This window comes from Engystomops pustulosus, chromosome 4 (genome assembly GCF_040894005.1).
Source record: "Engystomops pustulosus chromosome 4, aEngPut4.maternal, whole genome shotgun sequence".
NCBI lineage: Eukaryota > Metazoa > Chordata > Amphibia > Anura > Leptodactylidae > Engystomops > Engystomops pustulosus.
Genome location: NC_092414.1, coordinates 12,922,171 through 12,940,992, shown reverse-complemented (window position 1 = coordinate 12,940,992; position 18,822 = coordinate 12,922,171). Strand labels below are relative to the sequence as shown.

The window sequence follows — 18,822 nt, the reverse complement described above, 5'->3', positions numbered from 1 at the left end:
TGTGTATGTGTGTGTATATGTGTATGTGTGTGTATATGTGTGTGTATATGTCTGTGTGTATATATGTGTATATATGTGTGCGTATATATATGTGTGTGTATGTAAGTATATATGTGTATGTGTGTATATATGTGTATGTATGTATGTGTGTGTATATATGTGTGTGTCTATGTATATATGTGTGTATATATGTGTATGTGTGTATGTATGTATGTATGTATGTGTGTGTATATGTGTATGTGTGTGAATATATGTGTATGTGTGTATATATGTGTATATGTGTGTATGTGTATATATGTATGTATGTGTGTGTATATATGTGTGTATATATGTGTATCTGTGTGTGTATATGTTTGTGTGTGTATATATGTGTATGTGTGTGTATGTATACATGTGTGTATATGTATGTTTGAATGTATGTGTATGTATTCATGTGTTTTTATGTCTCTGTGTGTATGTGTGTATGTGTTTGTGTGTGTATGTGTATCTATGTATGTGTGTATCGATGTGTTCATGTGTGTGTAGGTATTTGCATGTGTGTATGTGTGTGTATGTATGTATGTATGTGTATATGTGTGTATAAATGTTTGTGTATGTATGTGTATATGTGTGTATGTATATGTGTGTATGTATGTATGTGTATATGTGTGTGTGTGTGTATAAATGTGTGTGCATGTATGTATGTGTATATGTGTGTATGTATGTATGTGTATATGTGTGTATGTATGTATGTGTATATGTGTGTATGTGTGTGTATATGTGTGTATGTGTGTGTATATGTGTGTATGTATGTGTATATGTGTGTATGTATGTATGTGTGTGTATATGTGTGTATGTATGTGTATATGTGTGTATGTATGTGTATATGTGTGTATGTATGTAATGTATGTGTGTGTATATGTGTGTATGTATGTATGTGTGTGTATGTATGTGTATATGTGTGTATGTATGTGTATATGTGTGTATGTATGTGTATATGTGTGTATGTATGTAATGTATGTGTGTGTATATGTGTGTATGTATGTGTATATGTGTGTATGTATGTAATGTATGTATGTGTATATGTGTGTATAAATGTGTATGTATGTATGTGTATATGTGTGTATGTATGTATGTGTGTGTATATGTGTGTATGTATGTGTATATGTGTGTATGTATGTGTATATGTGTGTATGTATGTAATGTATGTGTGTGTATATGTGTGTATGTATGTATGTGTGTGTATGTATGTGTATATGTGTGTATGTATGTGTATATGTGTGTATGTATGTGTATATGTGTGTATGTATGTAATGTATGTATGTGTATATGTGTGTATGTATGTGTATATGTGTGTATGTATGTAATGTATGTATGTGTATATGTGTGTATAAATGTGTATGTATGTATGTGTATATGTGTGTATAAATGTGTATGTATGTATGTGTGTATGTGTGTGTGAGTGACTTTTTATTTCTGCCCAGGACAGATCAGTCTGTGTCCAGAGAGTGCCATAATCCCGATGATGGGAGCCTCTCGTGCACCTCCCCCCTCACAGCACACAGATAATCACACTGCAGATTATCGCTAATTACCTGCAGCACATTCACAATGTATCATAATGATGAGGATTCACTGGTAATTAGCGGAATGTGAGGAGGAGGCGGAATACCTGAGTATTCCAAACCCAGGAGGGAGGGAAACCGTCAGCAGGCACTGACCTTAGACAGAGGTGTAATTAGACCTTTGTGAATGTTAGTAGCAGCAGGACTGTGAAATATGGATTTATATTACAGGATTGTATTAGGGGAGTGTCCTCACACTGCTGTGCTCTGTGCTCTCTGCCACCAGTGTTGGGTATAGTCCCTGGAGAGATGTGTGATTAGACTTTTGTGTATGTTGGTAGCAGCAGGACTGTGATACATCGATATATATACTCTAGGACTGTACTGGGGGTGTTTCCTCACACTGCTGTGCTCTGTGGTCACAACTTTGCAGCACCCAGCTTTCCCAGTTTCTTGAATGACAAAATATTTTAGCTATGCTATATGAGAATGTAGGATACATCCTCCATAACTTCTCAGATCTTCCGCTCAGGAGTATAAAAAAGCCGAGTGATATCCAATCTGCACGTTACAATGAGTAGTCACCCAGCTTTCCCAGACTTCTGAATGACAAAGCCGCCTAACTATGGACAGGTAGGATGAATCCTGCATAACTAGAAAGATATTTCATGGGTGCGGGAAAGCTGAGTTAATCAACATATGACCAGCCACAGTCCCCACCCAGCTTTCCCAGACTTCTGAATGACAAAGCTGCTTAGGTAAATTGTGAACTGTGAACACAATCACATTATAGAGCTGTCACTCAGCTTTTTAAGATCCTGATGGGTGAATCTGCTACACCCATTGGCGGTGTCACTCAGCTTTCTCAGGTTCCGGAATGACAAATTTGCCTTTCTGTGCCAGAATATGAGACACAAACAGACAGATTTTCCCTTAAGGAGTCCGGGAAAGCTGAGTGGTACGGTACATCGTCTCAACTCCAACCTTGGCTGTCACCCAGCTTTCTCAAGACCCTGATTGATAAATTTGCTAAGGGAAAACAGTCATATGAGATGACACCCAGCTTTCCCGCCTTATTCTGATATAATTTGAGCCGATAACAGGCAGATTTCCCTTTCAGGACTCTGGGAAAGCTGAGTTGCGGTATAATTTATCCCATATGGAGTCATCGGTGCGTGGCTGATGATTGACGTCTCCGCCGTGCTGTGTGAAACGCGCTGCTGTCCCGGAGTTACGTCAAGTGCGGGTTTATTTCTGAGTCCGCTCTAGGGGGGGATGAGTCAGGACACACATGACGCCTAAAAATGTACCACCACATATCCACTGCTGTCATCAGAAGACCCCCTAATCCCCCCCAACACATCCACTGCTAAAAATTCGGTGCCATATATGAAAGAAAATTGCAAATTTATCATTTGGAAACCATCAGCAGGTAGGGTGGATATTGCTGGCAGATCTCATATCTCACAAATAACTATAAAATAACCACACAAACTAAATGAGACCCATAGTCAGGACAAGACGATACACTCACAGCAATGTCTGTCCTACTTGCTGACTGTTTCCATATTGAAACTGTATCTTCTTTCCATGGGATTCTGGGCAACAGATAGGAAAAAATCTGCTCCAAGTTATAGGAAACCATCAGCAGGTAGGGGAGCTGTTGCTGACAGATCTAATATCTCACCAATAACTATAAAATAACCACACTAACTAAATAAGACCCATAGTCAGGACAAGACGATACACTAAAAGCAATGTCTGGCCTACTTGCTGACTGTTTCCATTTAGAAATGGGATCTTCTTTCCATGGAATTCTGAGATAGTAAAAAAAAAAATCAGCTGTAAGTGTTTGGAAACCATCAGCAGGTAGGGTATGCTATTGCTGACGGATTTTTGTATCTTATAAATAAGTAAGCAACACCCACACAAACCAAATCAGAATCAGAAGAATCTGATCTAAGTGATAGGAAACCATCAGCAGGTAGGGTAAGCTATTGCTGACAGATCGTATCTCACCAGTAACTATAAAATAACCACACAAACTAAATGAGACCCATAGTCAAGACAAGACAATACACTAACATCAACGTCCTACCTGCTGACTGTTTCCATATGGAAACTGGATCTTCTTTCCATGGGATTCTGGGCAACAGATAGGAAAAAAAAAAATCTGCTCTAAGTGTTTGGAAACCATCAGCAGGTAGGGAAGCTAATGCTGACGGATTTTGTATCTTATAAATAAGTAGGCAACAGCCACATAAACTAAATCAGAATCAGAAGAATCTGATCTAAGTGATAGGAAACAATCAGCAGGTAGGGTGAGCTATTGCTGATGGATCTCATATCTTACGAATAACTAAGAAATACTCACAAAACTAGACCCACAGTCAAGACAGGACACTGGACTGCCAGCCATATCTGGCCTACTTGCTGACGGTTTCCATATAGAAACTGCATTTTCTTTCATATGGAAAAATTTCTTGTGCGTTTTTAAGCCGATTGGCTGAAATCTGGGTAATGGATATACAAAAAATCTAATCTAAGTGATTGGAAACCATCAGCAGGTAGGGTATGCTATTGCTGATGTATCTCGTATCTTATAAATAAGTAAGCAACACCCACACAAACTAAATCAGAAGCGCGCTCCACTCCACTAACAGCGATTAAGTACTTGCTGACGGTTTCCATATAGAAAATGAAATCTGGGTAATGGATATGAAAAAAATCTGATCTAAGTGATTGGAAACCATCAGCAGGTAGGGTAAGCTATTGCTGACGTATCTTGTATCTTATAAATAAGTAAGCAACACCCACACAAACTAAATCAGGAGCGCGCTCCACTCCAATAACAGCGATTAAGTACTTGCTGACGGTTTCCATATAGAAAATGAAATCTGGGTAATGGATATGAAAAAAATCTGATCTAAGTGATTGGAAACCATCAGCAGGTAGGGTAAGCTATTGCTGATGGATATTATATCTTAAGAATAACTAAGAAATTCTCAAAAAAAACTAAATTAGACCCACAGTCATGACAGGACACTGGACTCTCAGCAATATCTAGCCTACTTGCTGACGGTTTCCATATAGAAACTGCATTTTCTTTCCTATGGGAAAATTTCTTGTGCGTTTTTTTAGCCGATTCGGCTGAAATCTCGGTAATAGATATGAAAAAAGTGTTTGGAAACCGTCAGCAGGTTGGTTATCCACCAGTACCAGCTCTCGTTACCTTATTATCAATCTTCTCACATATATTTATTGAACTTTTGGCTGAATTATGGGCAGTATTTGACAGAAAATGTGACTTCTGGAAACCGTCAGCAAGTAGGTACACGACTGCTGATGGATCTAACTCATCAGACCCACGATTCAGACAGGACACAGCGTCTTCATGGTGTATTATGGCAAAATATATGAATTAAAAAAAAATTCTGACATACAGACACAGTAACTGTTTGGAAACCATCAGCAAGTAGTTTAGCTGCCACCAACAATAACCATAATTCGAGCGAATTGTTTTGCAGCAGAGAGGATTTGGGATCAGACCTCAGGCTATAAAGCCCCGCAGTCAAGGGCACTACACAGTCTGCAATGTGCTGCTTGCTGATGGTTTCCATATAGAAACTAGATTTTTTTTCTCATCTAATAGCAAAAAATATTGAAAAAAAATAAAAAAAATTGTATATTATATATTGTAAAATTTGTATTAAATATGAAAAAATGGCAAAATAAACTTAAAATCGAATACTCGTGTTAAAGATGCTCAGAGCACAGCAGTGTGAGGACAATCCTTTCATTTCATTGCCTTTCGATTTTAGACTATTTGGGCTAGAAATTGGGTGAAATATAGATATTTTGGATAGTTTTAGGGGTGACTGTTCTTCATCTGCGATTCATTTTTATCTACTAAGCTGGATGTATAGTGTCCTCACACTTCTGTGCTCTGTGCTCTCTGCACTGAGCTTCTCCATAGCCCCTCCCCTGAAAACTGTAGCATTTTTCTGCTTTAACGCATAGCAATTACCGAGAGAAGAAGGAGGGGCTGTGGAATACCTCAATGCAACACGCTCAGAGCACAGCAGTGTGAGGACAACCCCCCAGTCCATTGCTTTTCAATTTTAGACTATTTGGGCTAGAAATTGGGTCAAATATAAAGCTTTTGGATAGTCTTAGGGGTGACTGTTCTTCATCTGCTATTCCCCATGATTCCTTTTTTATCTACTAGGCTGTATGTATGTCTGTGCTCTCTGTACTGAGCTTCTCCATAGCCGTATCAGCTTTCTGCTTCAACACACAGCGCTCAGAGCACAGCAGTGTGAGGAGATTCCCCCTGGTCTACTTGGTGAAGCTTTAACTCTGTGAATTATAATATGAGCTGCCCACTACATCCTGCAGGTCCTGCTCTCCCTATGACCCCTCCCACTACATCCTGCAGCTCCTCCTCTCCCTATGAGCACACCCACTACATCCTGCAGCTACTCCTCTCCCTATGAGCATGCCCACTACATCCTGCAGCTCCTCCTCTCCCTATGAGCACGCCCACTACATCCTGCAGCTCCTCCTCTCCCTATGACCACTCCCACTACATCCTGCAGCTCCTCCTCTCCCTATGAGCACTCCCACTACATCCTGCAGCTCCTCCTCTCCCTATGAGCATGCCCACTACATCCTGCAGCTCCTCCTCTCCCTATGAGCATGCCCACTACATCTTGCAGCTCCTCCCCTCCCTATGAGCACACCCACTACATCCTGCAGCTCCTCCTCTCCCTATGAGCATGCCCACTACATCCTGCAGCTCCTGCTCTCCTTATGACCCCTCCCACTACATCCTGCAGCTCCTCCTCTCCCTATGAGCACGCCCACTACATCCTGCAGGTCCTCCTCTCCCTATGAGCATGCCCACTACATCCTGCAGCTCCTCCTCTCCCTATGAGCACGCCCACTACATCCTGCAGCTCCTGCTCTCCCTATGACCCCTCCCACTACATCCTGCAGCTCCTCCTCTCCCTATGAGCACGCCCACTACATCCTGCAGCTCCTCCTCTCCCTATGACCCCTCCCACTACATCCTGCAGGTCCTGCTCTCCCTATGACCCCTCCCACTACATCCTGCAGCTCCTCCTCTCCCTACGAGCATGCCCACTACATCCTGCAGCACTCCATGAATAGTATCCACCAAGCCATACTGTAAGACGTGGCCAGCTGCTCATCCCACGCTTGACTATAATTTGTTAAATCCCTGATCGTCTCGCAGTTTGAGTGTTTTCTAAACTTTACGAGAAATTCGGTGAAATTGGGAGAGTCCCCATCGGATGTAACACACAATGTGCACCAGATTGTCTCTGTTATGGGAGGACATAAACTTTCACTAACTCTGCGCATCCAGTATGATTTTAACTAATTCTGCGCCTGTTCGGTTATGTCACACCTGGTGGCGGTAATAAAAACCCAATAGGTGGCGCCGTTCTGTGATATACAACATAGTACAACAGCGTGAACGGATACGGAACTAGCGGGTACACAGCCAAGAATCCTGCAGGAAGGGTCTCAGAACACAGTGTAATACTCATTTTGACCATAAGGTGGCGCTGTAATGAATTACAAAGCCTGAATGAAACTTTTATCGTAACAGCAACCCCGGTGGTTAGGAGAGGTACTGCAGTGAAAAAAAATTCTGAATATTTCTGAAACAAGGTTCCCTAAAGATCCTCATCCATTGCTGATTATATCTGGAGGACCAAGTGTAATACATACTTTCTCCTGTGGAGGCGCTGCAGGTAAATTGAACACTTTATTTCAACTTCTACACAGATTATATCTGATTACTGGTGGTTCTAGAAATGAGAATCCCTCAAGACCCCCATCCATTACCGATTCTACAGTAGCTGGAGGACCAAGTGTAATACTTCCTTTCTCCTGTGGAGGCACTGCAATGAAATTGAAAACTTACTTCCATGTTTCTAAATAGATTTCAGCTGATTATTAATAGTCTCACCAAGTTATAACCTCCTTAGTCCCTTTATTAGAACCCTAAGAACCGATAAACTTTGTAAGTCCCACAAAATGTGTAATACTTTCTTTCTCCTGCGGAGGCGCTGCAGGGAAGTTGAACACTTACTTCCAAGTTCCTAAACAGATTACTGCTGATTATTGATGGTCCCAGCAATGGAGTCCCAGTAGGATTGCCATCTAATGCCCTTTGCCTTTGGAGGACTCAAACCTGTGTAATACTTCCTTTCTCCTGCGGAGGCGCTGCAGGGAAATTGAACACTTGTTCCTAAATAGATTACTTCTGATTATTCATGATCCCAGCAATGAGGTCCAATTACTACCCTTATTTAATACGCCTTCCCTCTGGAGGACCCAAACCTGTGTAATACTTCTTTTCTCCTGTGGAGGCGCTGCAGAGAAATTAAACACTTGCTTCCAAATTCTTAAGCAGATTACTGCTAATTATTGATGGTCCTAGCAATGGGATCCCATTAGGACTGTCATCTAATGCCCTTTGCCTCTGGAGGACCCAAACTTGTGTATTACCTCTTTTCTCCTGTGGAGGCGCTGCAGGGAAATTAAACAATGGATTCCAAAATCCCTCACAGATTACTGCTGATTATTGGTGGTCCCAGCAATGGCGTCCCAATAGGACTGTAATCTAACGCCCTTTCCCTTTGGAGGACCCAAACCTCTGTAATACTTCTTTTCTCCTGCGGAGGCGCTGCAGGGAAATTGAACACTTGCTTCTAAGTTCCTGCACAGATTACTGCTGATTATTGATGGTCCCAGCAATGAGGTCCAATTACTACCCTCATCTAATACGCCTTCCCTCTGGAGGACCCAAACCTGTGTAATACTTCTTTTCTCCTGCGGAGGCGCTGCAGGGAAATTAAACACTTGCTTCTAAGTTCCTACACAGATTACTGCCGATTATTGATGGTCCCATCAATGGTGTCCAATTACGACCCTCATCTAACATGCCTTTCCTCTGGAGGACCCAAAACTGTGTAATACATCCTTTCTCCTGCGGAGGCGCTGCAGGGAAATTGAATGCTTGCTTTGAAGTTTCTTACACACATTACTGCTGATTATTGATGGTCCCTACAATAGGATATCCTTAATTCCCATAATCACTCCAAGAAGAAGAGGTCATGAGAAGTGGAGAGCCCCTTTAACTGGCCTCAGGGTCTCCAGTCTTTGGCTGACTATAAAAGGCTTACGAGGGACATTCTACTTTTGTTGACTCTGATCCCAAATCTTGTCACCCATCAGAGCCAAATCAGACAAGGCCCAGCTGTGGGGTGAGATCCGTATCACGTATGATGTCATCCCGACCCCATAAACGAGTAGATCCGCCATACCCCTGCCGTGATAAATACCGCCACTATCTCCGGGCCGCTCCATCTCCTAACCAACGATGAGCGCCAATGCCGCGCCTGACTCTCCCCCTGCTGGGGGAAGCTGTCAACGTGTCGTAAGGGCGCGGATAAAAATAAGTCTCAGCTCATTATAATTGATTTCCTATGCAAATGAGCTCTCGTTATCCTGCCGCTACTACAATAGCGAAAATCTGGTGAGTTCTGCTCTGAAGCTCCTACTGCTGCACTTAAAGGGGACCTCTCACCACCTTGGCCAAACCCAACTCTTTGCCGGATTTAGTAGGCATTGTCCCACTGATTCCGCTGCCGTTGGAATTTTCCCTCTAATCCCCACCGTTCCTGAGTAATCGGTGTTCATATTCTTGTTGGATGGGCGGAGCCAGACTATGCCGCCGCCCATCAGACAGTAGATATCCTAAGTAGCTTATAATTTAAGGGTAGTTTCATTATCTAATAACCTAGACTTGCGAATGAGCAATGCCCTGCTGCAGGAGACAAGATGGGAAGTGCTCATTTTTTGCCACACTGCCCCCGCAGGTGACAAGGAGTATTACAAGGATGGAGGACTACTTTTACTTAGCTCATCCGGTCAATGAGAACGTGTTTTCTAAATCGGTGGAGAGGAAACACATTCCCAACACAAAATCCTTCAATCTTCAGTGACAAAATTACATTAGGGCCCAATTAAAAAATTTTTAACGACCCCCTAAATGTTGCCTGGTGTCAGTGTCATTATATTCGATGTCATGCATTACTATCCTGAGACAGCGCCACTGACCAATGAGATTCTACAGCTACTTCCGGATTAATTTTTATCCTTCAAATCTCCAAATTTATAGAAGAAGAAGCAGGGGGAGGGGCTAATCCAACGAGAGGAGGGATCAACGAGAATCGGCCAGATCTGACAAGAAGTAAGTCCAAGGGAAGACTCAGTCCAGGGCGACTTTTATAGTGGAAACGCAATTCTACAAATTTCGACAAATCCCTGTAGTTTCTTTCACCCGATTCGACAAGTTGCGATTTCTTCTCTTAACACGATGAATGGGAACAGGGAGGAGTCAGGCGAGTACTAGACGTGTGCGGACCAGGGGCGTCACATGGGAGGGGCTTAAGATTTTGTCGGGTCTGTGCAATCACAAAGTTTGGACACAGGAGAGAAAAAGTCGTATCGAAGATGATAAAGAATAGAAAAAGCATAAAAAAGCATAAAAATATAATTATCATTATTATTATTATTATTATTATTATTAATTTTTATTGTTTTTATTTATTTTTTTAATTAAGATGGTGGGCGGAACTTTAGAACAGATTTTGCACTGGGGGGGGGGGGGGGTCCAGAGTAAGGGATTTTTTTTTCCTATTTTGACGAAGGAGACGACAATAATAATAATACATATGTAAATTTGTAAATGAATAAATAAAATATTCTATCATAATAAAAATATTAAAGAATGAATAAATAATCTAATAGGACAAAATAGAAAAAAAAAGGCTACATGAAATAATAAAATAAAATGAATATGTATTAACAAAAAAAAATATACCGTAGGTTAGACATGAATATTTGCTAATAGATACATAAAAGCAGTGAATAAATTAATAATATAATAACAATTAATAATAATAATAATAAAAATAATTAATGATAGGAAAAGAATCAACTAAATAATAATAGCACACAGAATAAATAATTATAAAATATAAAAAACTACTCAAGTAATTATAATAATAATAATAATAATAATAATAATAATAATTAATGATAGGAAAAGAATAAAAACTAAATAATAATAGCACACAGAATAAATAAAATAAAAAATTAAAAAAACTACCCGAGATAAGATAATAATGATAATAAAAAAAAGTAATAAAAAATATAAAGCCAATAACAAGTAGCTATTAATTAATAACAGCACAAAAACCTAAAAAAATAATAGTATAAAAATGAACAGCACAAAACAATAAAAAAAAAAAAGAAGAAGAAGAAAAATAATAAAACTACTGATAATAAAAATTGAGGAGCGCAAAATAAAAATTTTAATAAATGGGACAAAAATTGAGCGCAAAGTAATAATTTAAATAAAATAAATAATAATAAACAATAGAATTTTTTTTTTATAATTCATGATACGACGACCAAACACCAACGTTCCCACGTTGCGTCAGTTACGTGCATTCACAGCCACACCCACATAGTGGGCGGGGTTTTGAAGGCGCTTGTCTAATAGCCAAACTACTAATAGTAATAGTAATGCTGACTGATTGCGTTATAATAACGGCACATTTATTGATTATTCGAAAATCAGCCCCGCCCACAACAGAAGGGGGGCGGGGTTACTGCTGTCATTACACGTCCTGGATGGATTTATAATAATAGTGATGGATAATGTGATCCCAGGAGCTTGCACTCTCCCCCCTCCCCCCCCCCTCCTCTTCCTCGGCCTCTCTTAGTGTTTGTGTTCTGGAGCCAGATCCGATAGCGGAGATTTCACCTCGGATCCATTAGAATATTAAGTTGTCGAGCGTCTTGGGTCGGCTCCAGTTTGGCGCGAGGCTTTGCTTCCATAAATCTCGATATTGGCTAATGAAAACACATCCTGCGGAGAAACCCGGTGTAGCAGAGCCCTCCCCGCGCCAGCCGCCTCTGCGCCTCTTTATACCGACAAACTTCTCGACTTGTTGATCCGGGGCGGCGGTTCTACGCTAAACACGGCTCTGCTATTCCTGAATACGCCATCCAATGTAAAGGCGATGCGGTCATCCTACGTAAAAACTGATATCCCCATGACAAACTCAGCTCTGCTACGTCCAACAAACTCCAAACTGCTCAGTTCTGAGGTTACTGATTAACCCGACCCCATACGAGGTTGAGCTTTATCCGCCTGCGGTTGTAGCAGAGCTGACTTTGTCCTTTGGGCATTGCAAGCGGAGGAAGTGGGTTTCACCGAAGTCCATGAAAAAAACCAGTGGGAACACTAGTTAAACTCCGCTCTGCTACATCTGTAGCTTATACCGCTGTCGATAGGTCGAATGACGCAGTCGCCTCTGCTATATCTGTGACATTCCCCTCTGTGTTACCTCTACATTCCTAGGTACAGTTCCCATGCTGTTGTCAAGAGTGCAATGACGTAGTCAGCTCTGCTACATCACATTGCTGTCTGAATGATCCCAGCTCTGCTACATCACATTCCGGTCTGAACGATCCCAGCTCTGCTACATCTGCAAGTATCAGTCTTACAAGACTATAGACCGCTCCCATGCTTCATGTAAAAGGGGAATGACAAATTCAGCTCTGCTACATCACATTCCTGTCTGAACGATCCCAGCCCTGCTACATCACATTCCTGCCTGAACGATCCCAGCTCTGCTACATCACATTCCTGCCTGAACGATCCCACACTAATGTCGAATGACACTTCCAGCTCTGCTACATCTGCAAGTATCAGTCTTACATGACTATACACCGCTCCCATGCTACGTGTAAGAGGGGAGTGACAAATTCAGCTCTGCTGCATTTCGGTAAGGCTCTCAGGCTGGTATCAGTGGGGTTAAACATCCAATGTGACAAACTCAGCTCTGCTACATCTGTACAGCCTGACTTCACCACTGCATGAAGAGACTGTAAATACAGGATTTAGGGAACAGAAGGGTCACAGGTCACAAGGGGCAGCATCTACTGCAGGTAGGGGGGAAGGGGAACCCAAACTTAAGGGACTGCCAACACATCAGGACCAACGGGCCCAAATATGACCCTCAGGACCAATGCTGATGCCAGTGATGGATCAGCGCCTGAACCAATACAGTATCGACCCAATACTGCAGGGAGAAGTATGAGCCAAAAATAGATAGATATGAGATAGATAGATAGATAGATAGATAGATAGGAGATAGATATGAGATAGATAGATAGATAGATAGATAGATAGATAGGAGATAGATAGATAGATAGATAGATAGATATGAGATAGATAGATATGAGATAGATAGATATGAGATAGATATGAGATAGATAGATATGAGATAGATAGATAGATAGATAGATAGATAGATATGAGATAGATAGATAGATAGATAGATAGATAGATATGAGATAGATAGATAGATAGATAGATAGATAGATAGATAGATAGATAGATAGATAGATAGATAGATATGAGATAGATAGATAGATATGAGATAGATAGATAGATAGATAGATAGATAGATAGATAGATAGATAGATAGATAGATATGAGATAGATAGATATGAGATAGATAGATAGATAGATAGATATGAGATAGATAGATAAATGGATATAAAAGAGATAAGTCCATGGATTGTAATGACGTAGACAGATACAAACTTGCTGTGTCTGATATCTAGATAGATTGAGATAGATAATTGAGGGATAGATTTCTCCTACATCCCTACAATCTAGAGGTTTTCTGGAGACACCCCCCCCCCCCTTCCCCAGACCATCGGCCATGTCAGATGCTTCAGGGGTTACAACAATTTTACCGAAACATTACCCCCCCCTCCCCCTCCTTTCTCCACCTCTGCCTCTCCCCCATATACAGTAGGATTACAGCTCCTCTCCTGAGACAATGATTCTAGAAAGTTTGTGAACCCCGCACCAGGATTTTCTATCTCCCAGTCCCGGAGAAGGACAGATAACAGGGACGCGGCCATCGCCCGGGTCCCACCGCTCGTCTCCTGGACCGTCTAACATGAAAGCCGGTGGAAGCCGATGATCAAAGGCTCCAAAGATTAATCCCTTAACGCTCCCAATTTAGCCGCTCCGGAGGTTCCTGCCTGAGATGGTAACAACGTCTTCCCCAACGTATAGCGAGATCATCGCTTAATATTCCCGGGAAGGATATTCCCTGTAAATCATTCATGGGCATCAACCCTTGAACTCTCCCAGGTCGTCATCTTTAGGGACCCCATAAGTTAGGGGCGATGGTGATGGGGGGGGCGGGGGAATACGGGTCATTTGTATGATGGGTTTAACCTACTTGTCCTCATGAAGTCCCCATCAACGAAAACGTTCAGGATTAGGAGAAAATAAGATTATGGAGATTTTGGGAAGGGGGTGGAGGGGGTTATACGGGGCGGTGGAGTAAATCAGACCACAACAACCCTCGTTGTCCCAATTTTATATGGGGAGCAACAGATTGGGGACAACGGAGAGAGAGAGTTGGCTCTACGACGGAATGTGGACACCACCAGAAGGATCCATCGAGGACACTAACCCACCGGCGGCCGATGTTGGGGATTAGGGAATACCGAGAGGTGACAAAACACGATGGAGAACAGAACAGGCTGACGGAACGTGGACGGAAAGAGGCGAAGGATGTTAACCCGTCGTAATCCAACGCTGCGGAATGGATTGGTATCTGGAGTAGATCCAAAAGGGGCAACATACTAGGTGACACCATGACAGAACGTGGAGGGAACGAGACACTGGACGTTAACCCATCAAAACCCAACGCTGCGGAACGGCTCGAGTATATCCAAAGCAAGTGATGGCAACACGGGCAACGTACTGGGTGACACCATGACGGAACGTGGAGGGAACGAGACGCTGGACGTTAACCCAACCAAACCCAATGCTGCGGAACAGCTCGAGTAGATCCAAAGCAAGTGATGGCAACACGGGCAACGTACTAGGTGACACCATGACAGAACGTGGAGGGAACGAGACGCTGGACGTTAACCCAACCAAACCCAATGCTGCGGAATGACTTGAGTAGATCCAAAGCAAGTGATGGCAACACGGGAAACCTACTAGGTGACACCATGACGGAACGTGAACGGAACAACACACTAGACATTAACCCATCAACACCCAATGCTGCGGAACGGCTCGAGTAGATCCAAAACAAGTGATGGCAATCCGGGCAACGTACTAGGTGACACCATGACGGAACGTGGATGGAGCGAGACACTGGACGTTAACCCATCAAATCCCAACGCCGCGGAATGGTTCGAGTAGATCCAAAGCAAGAGATGGTAACACGGGCAACTTACTGGGGGACAGAATAAGATGATACTAAGACTGGACGAGACGTTAACCCGTCGTAATCCGACGCTGCGGCATAAAGTCATGGCAACACGGGCAGAGTAACAGGTCGGGTCTATGACGGAACATGGTCGGAACGTGAAGGGTAACCAGTCGTAATCCAACGCTTGCGGTATGATTTGGTGGCTTGAGTAGTCCAGGGCAAGCAATGGCAAAATGGGCAACGTAAATCGGTGACAGAATAGGTTGACTCGACGACGGGACGTGGACGGAACGAGGCGAAGGACGTTAACCTGTTGTAATCCGATGCTGCGGAATGAATTAGTCCAGGGCAAGTGATGGCAAAAAAACGGGCAACGTAATCGGTGACAGATTATATCGACTCGCTGCCAGCCAGGCAGAGGGAGGCAATTAACCCCTTGTAGACAGCTGCAAATTGGGATCAACAGTCTGGCACCTGGCACCAGTTGATAGGTGAAAGTGTTAAATGCTTTTTGTCACCGGGACTGGCGGTAATTAAGTGAAGCGGGTGTTTGCCTTGGGTGACAAATGACTGTAGCGGATTCCTGGGTGAGCATCTGGTGGTAGACGGAGCAGGCGACGGAGGTGCCACCGCAAGGATAATCACGAATCCCCCCCCTCCCAAACACAACAACATAACAAGAGACATTGCACCTACCTGGCGGAGAGTTTTCTGTAAGTTGTACTCCCTACAGAGAGGCGGCTGGCACGGTGCCCCCCCCAATCATAAGCGGGTGAAGGGGTCCTTGTATAAGTCTCCCATCCCGTCTTCCTCGGAGCTTAGCAGGACATGACGGTCAGGAGAGAAGTGGCATTGTCCTGGGCGATGATGATGGATGTCACATCCCTGCTGGTGGATTGTTAGACACGCCTCTGCATGGGCACTGCCAACTTCATGTGTGTGGGGAACGGCAGGGCAGGCGGCTGGGCACGAGGCGTCACATAGAAGAGAATTCATCCATCTGGTTATAAAGGTGATGGCGGGGGGGGGGGGGGGAGGTGCTGCCCCCCACCTGTCTCCTGCAGGTAGAGCGCCCCTCAGGCGGTGGTGGCAGCTCCTGGCTGCATGGCTGGCAGTGATGTGCCCGCTCAGCTGCTGGCGGAGGACTGTGCGCAGGGCTTACACCAGGACACAATTACTGCTGCTCAATGTGACGCTCCTCCAATGAGAGCCGCACTGCTCCCTGATTTGGTGGCTCTGGGTGAATAGAAAATGACTTTCTCTCGTCTGTCTCCTCTCGCTGTCACTCTCCTCATCACATTCTGCTGCTGTTTACTTCCATACACATCCCTCTGTCTCCCCCGGCCCCCTGCACCTCCTGCCCCTGTGTCCCCGGCCCCCTGTACCTCTTGCCCCTGTCTTTTCCTTACCTCCCCCTCTGTCTCTGCACCTCCTGCCCCTGTCTCCTTCTTACCCTCCCCCCTCTCTCTGTACCTCCTGCCCCTGTCTCCTCTGTACCTCCTGCCCCTGTCTCCCCGGCCCCCTGTACCTCCTGCCCCTGTCTCCTCTGTACCTCCTGCCCCTGTCTCCCCAGCCCCCTGCACCTCCTGCCCCTGTGTCCCCGGCCCCCTGTATCTCCTGCCCCTGTCTCCCCTGCACCTCCTGCCCCTGTCTCCCTGTACCTCCTGCCCCTGTCTCCCCTGTACCTCCTGCCCCTGTCTCCCTGTACCTCCTGCCCCTGTCTCCCCTGTACCTCCTGCCCCTGTCTCCCCGGCCCCCTGTACCTCCTGCCCCTGTCTCCCCGGCCCCCTTCACCTCCTGCCCCTGTCTCCCCGGCCCCCTGTACCTCCTGCCCCTGTCTCCCCCGGCCCCCTGTACCTCCTGCCCCTGTCTCCCCGGCCCCCTGCACCTCCTGCCCCTGTCTCCCCGGCCCCCTGTACCTCCTGCCCCTGTCTCCCCCGGCCCCCTGTACCTCCTGCCCCTGTCTCCCCGGCCCCCTGTACCTCCTGCCCCTGTCTCCCCGGCCCCCTGTACCTCCTGCCCCTGTCTCCCCGGACCCCTGTACCTCCTGCCCCTGTGTCCCTGTACCTCCTGCCCCTGTCTCCCCTGTACCTCCTGCCCCTGTCTCCCTGTACCTCCTGCCCCTGTCTCCCCTGTACCTCCTGCCCCTGTCTCCCCGGCCCCCTGTACCTCCTGCCCCTGTCTCCCCGGCCCCCTGCACCTCCTGCCCCTGTCTCCCCGGCCCCCTGCACCTCCTGCCCCTGTCTCCCCGGCCCCCTGCACCTCCTGCCCCTGTCTCCCCGGCCCCCTGTACCTCCTGCCCCTGTCTCCCCTGCCCCCTGTACCTCCTGCCCCTGTTTCTTCCTTACCTCCCCCTCTGTCTCTGTACCTCCTGCCCCTGTCTCCTTCTTACCCCCCCCTCTCTGTACCTCCTGCCCCTGTCTTACCTCCCTCTCTGTACCTTCTGCCCCTGTCTCCTTCTTACCTCCCCCTCTGTCTCTGTACCTTCTGCCCCTGTCTCCTTCTTACCTCCCCCTCTGTCCCTGTTCCCCCTGTCTTTTTCTGACCTCCCCCTCTGTCTCTGTACCTTCTGCCCCTGTCTTACCTCCGCCTCTGTCTCTGTACCTTCTGCCCCTGTCTATTCCTTACCTGTCTCCTTGTCTCTGTGCCTCCTATATTCATGTCTGCCCCTCTGTCTCTTGACTCTCTCTCTGATCTCCTATGTCTCTGAGCGTCCTTCCTCTTCCTCTCCTCCTGTCTTCCCGGTGTCAGTACCTCCTCGTGTCTCTCCTTAGCTATCTGTCTCTCTCATCTATGTGTTACCTCCTCTTCTCCGCTGTCTCTTCCCTCTCCTGTCTCTGTCCATCTGCCTGTCCCCTCTATTCCCCTGTCTCTGCTCCTCTGTGTCCTCCAATCCTGTTTGTCTCTCTCAATGTTTCTGAGTGTCTCTATTTCTCCTTCCTCTGTCTCTTTACCTGGCAATGCCGCTGTCTCTAAATGTCACTGTTATCTCTGTCTCTTTACCTGCTTATGACTTTGTCTGCTCTTCTTACATCTCTTACCTGTGTCCCTTCTGCTGTCTCTGCTCTTGCCTTCTCTTACTACCCCACAGTCTCCAAATAGCTCTTCTCTTTCTCCTACCGCTCTCTATCCCTCTGCCCCTCCTGTGCTGTCTCTGTGCGCTCTCCTGTATGTTGCCTCTCTTCCCTCCCTCTTCTTCTCTGCCTCTCTCCTGTCCTACCTTGCTTTGTCTTTCCTCTGTCTAATGTGGTCTCTGAACCTCTGTCTCTCCTCTACCTGTCTCTTCTTATTCTCTGTCTCCTATATGTCCCACATGGTCTCTGAACCTCTGTCTCTTCTCTTCCTGTCTCTTCTTCTTCTCTGCCTCTCTCCTGTCCTACCTTTCTGTCTCCTCTATGTCCCACATGGTCTCTGAACCTTTGTCTCTTCTGATTCTCTGTCTCCTCTATGTCCAACATGGTCTCTGAACTCGTCTCTTCTGATTCTCTGTCTATCCTATGTCTCTGACCCTCTCTCTCTTCCTGTCACCTCTTCTCTGTCTCTGACCCTCTCTCTCCTCCTGTCACCTCTTCTCTGTCTCTGACCCTCTCTCTCCTCCTGTCACCTCTTCTCTGTTTCTGACCCTCTCTCTCCTCCTGTCACCTCTTCTCCGTCTCTGACCCTCTCTTTCTTGTGTGTTTTCCTGTCTTTTCTCCCTCCTCTGTTATTCCTCTGTCACCCATTCCTCTCCTCTTCCCCATACGTGCACCCCTTAGGCTGAGGATGCATGTATTTCAGGGGAGAGAGGGGTAAGCGACAGATTACTTAGACTTTTAATCCTTCTAAAATCTGCTTCAGCCAATCACGTTTAATCTCACACTTCATCTGCCTTTGCCAACCCTTTTTTGTCCATGTCTTCGCCCCTCTATGTTGCCCCC

At 45.3% G+C, this 18,822-nt stretch overlaps 1 protein-coding gene and 1 long non-coding RNA gene across 2 annotated transcripts in view; one reads left to right on the top strand and one right to left on the bottom strand.

Annotated features, from left to right (window-relative positions):
- Positions 1 to 16,210, bottom strand: part of CHRM2 (cholinergic receptor muscarinic 2) — a 144,717-nt gene extending 128,507 nt beyond the window's left edge. Inside the window, exon 1 of the mRNA XM_072145172.1 lies at positions 15,602 to 16,210. The gene's annotated coding sequence lies outside the window, so the exon portion shown is untranslated. The remainder of the gene's footprint in view (positions 1 to 15,601) is intronic.
- The window catches only part of LOC140126076 (uncharacterized), a 71,029-nt gene that overhangs the window by 41,782 nt on the left and 10,425 nt on the right, over positions 1 to 18,822 (top strand). The gene's annotated exons all lie outside the window — the stretch shown is intronic.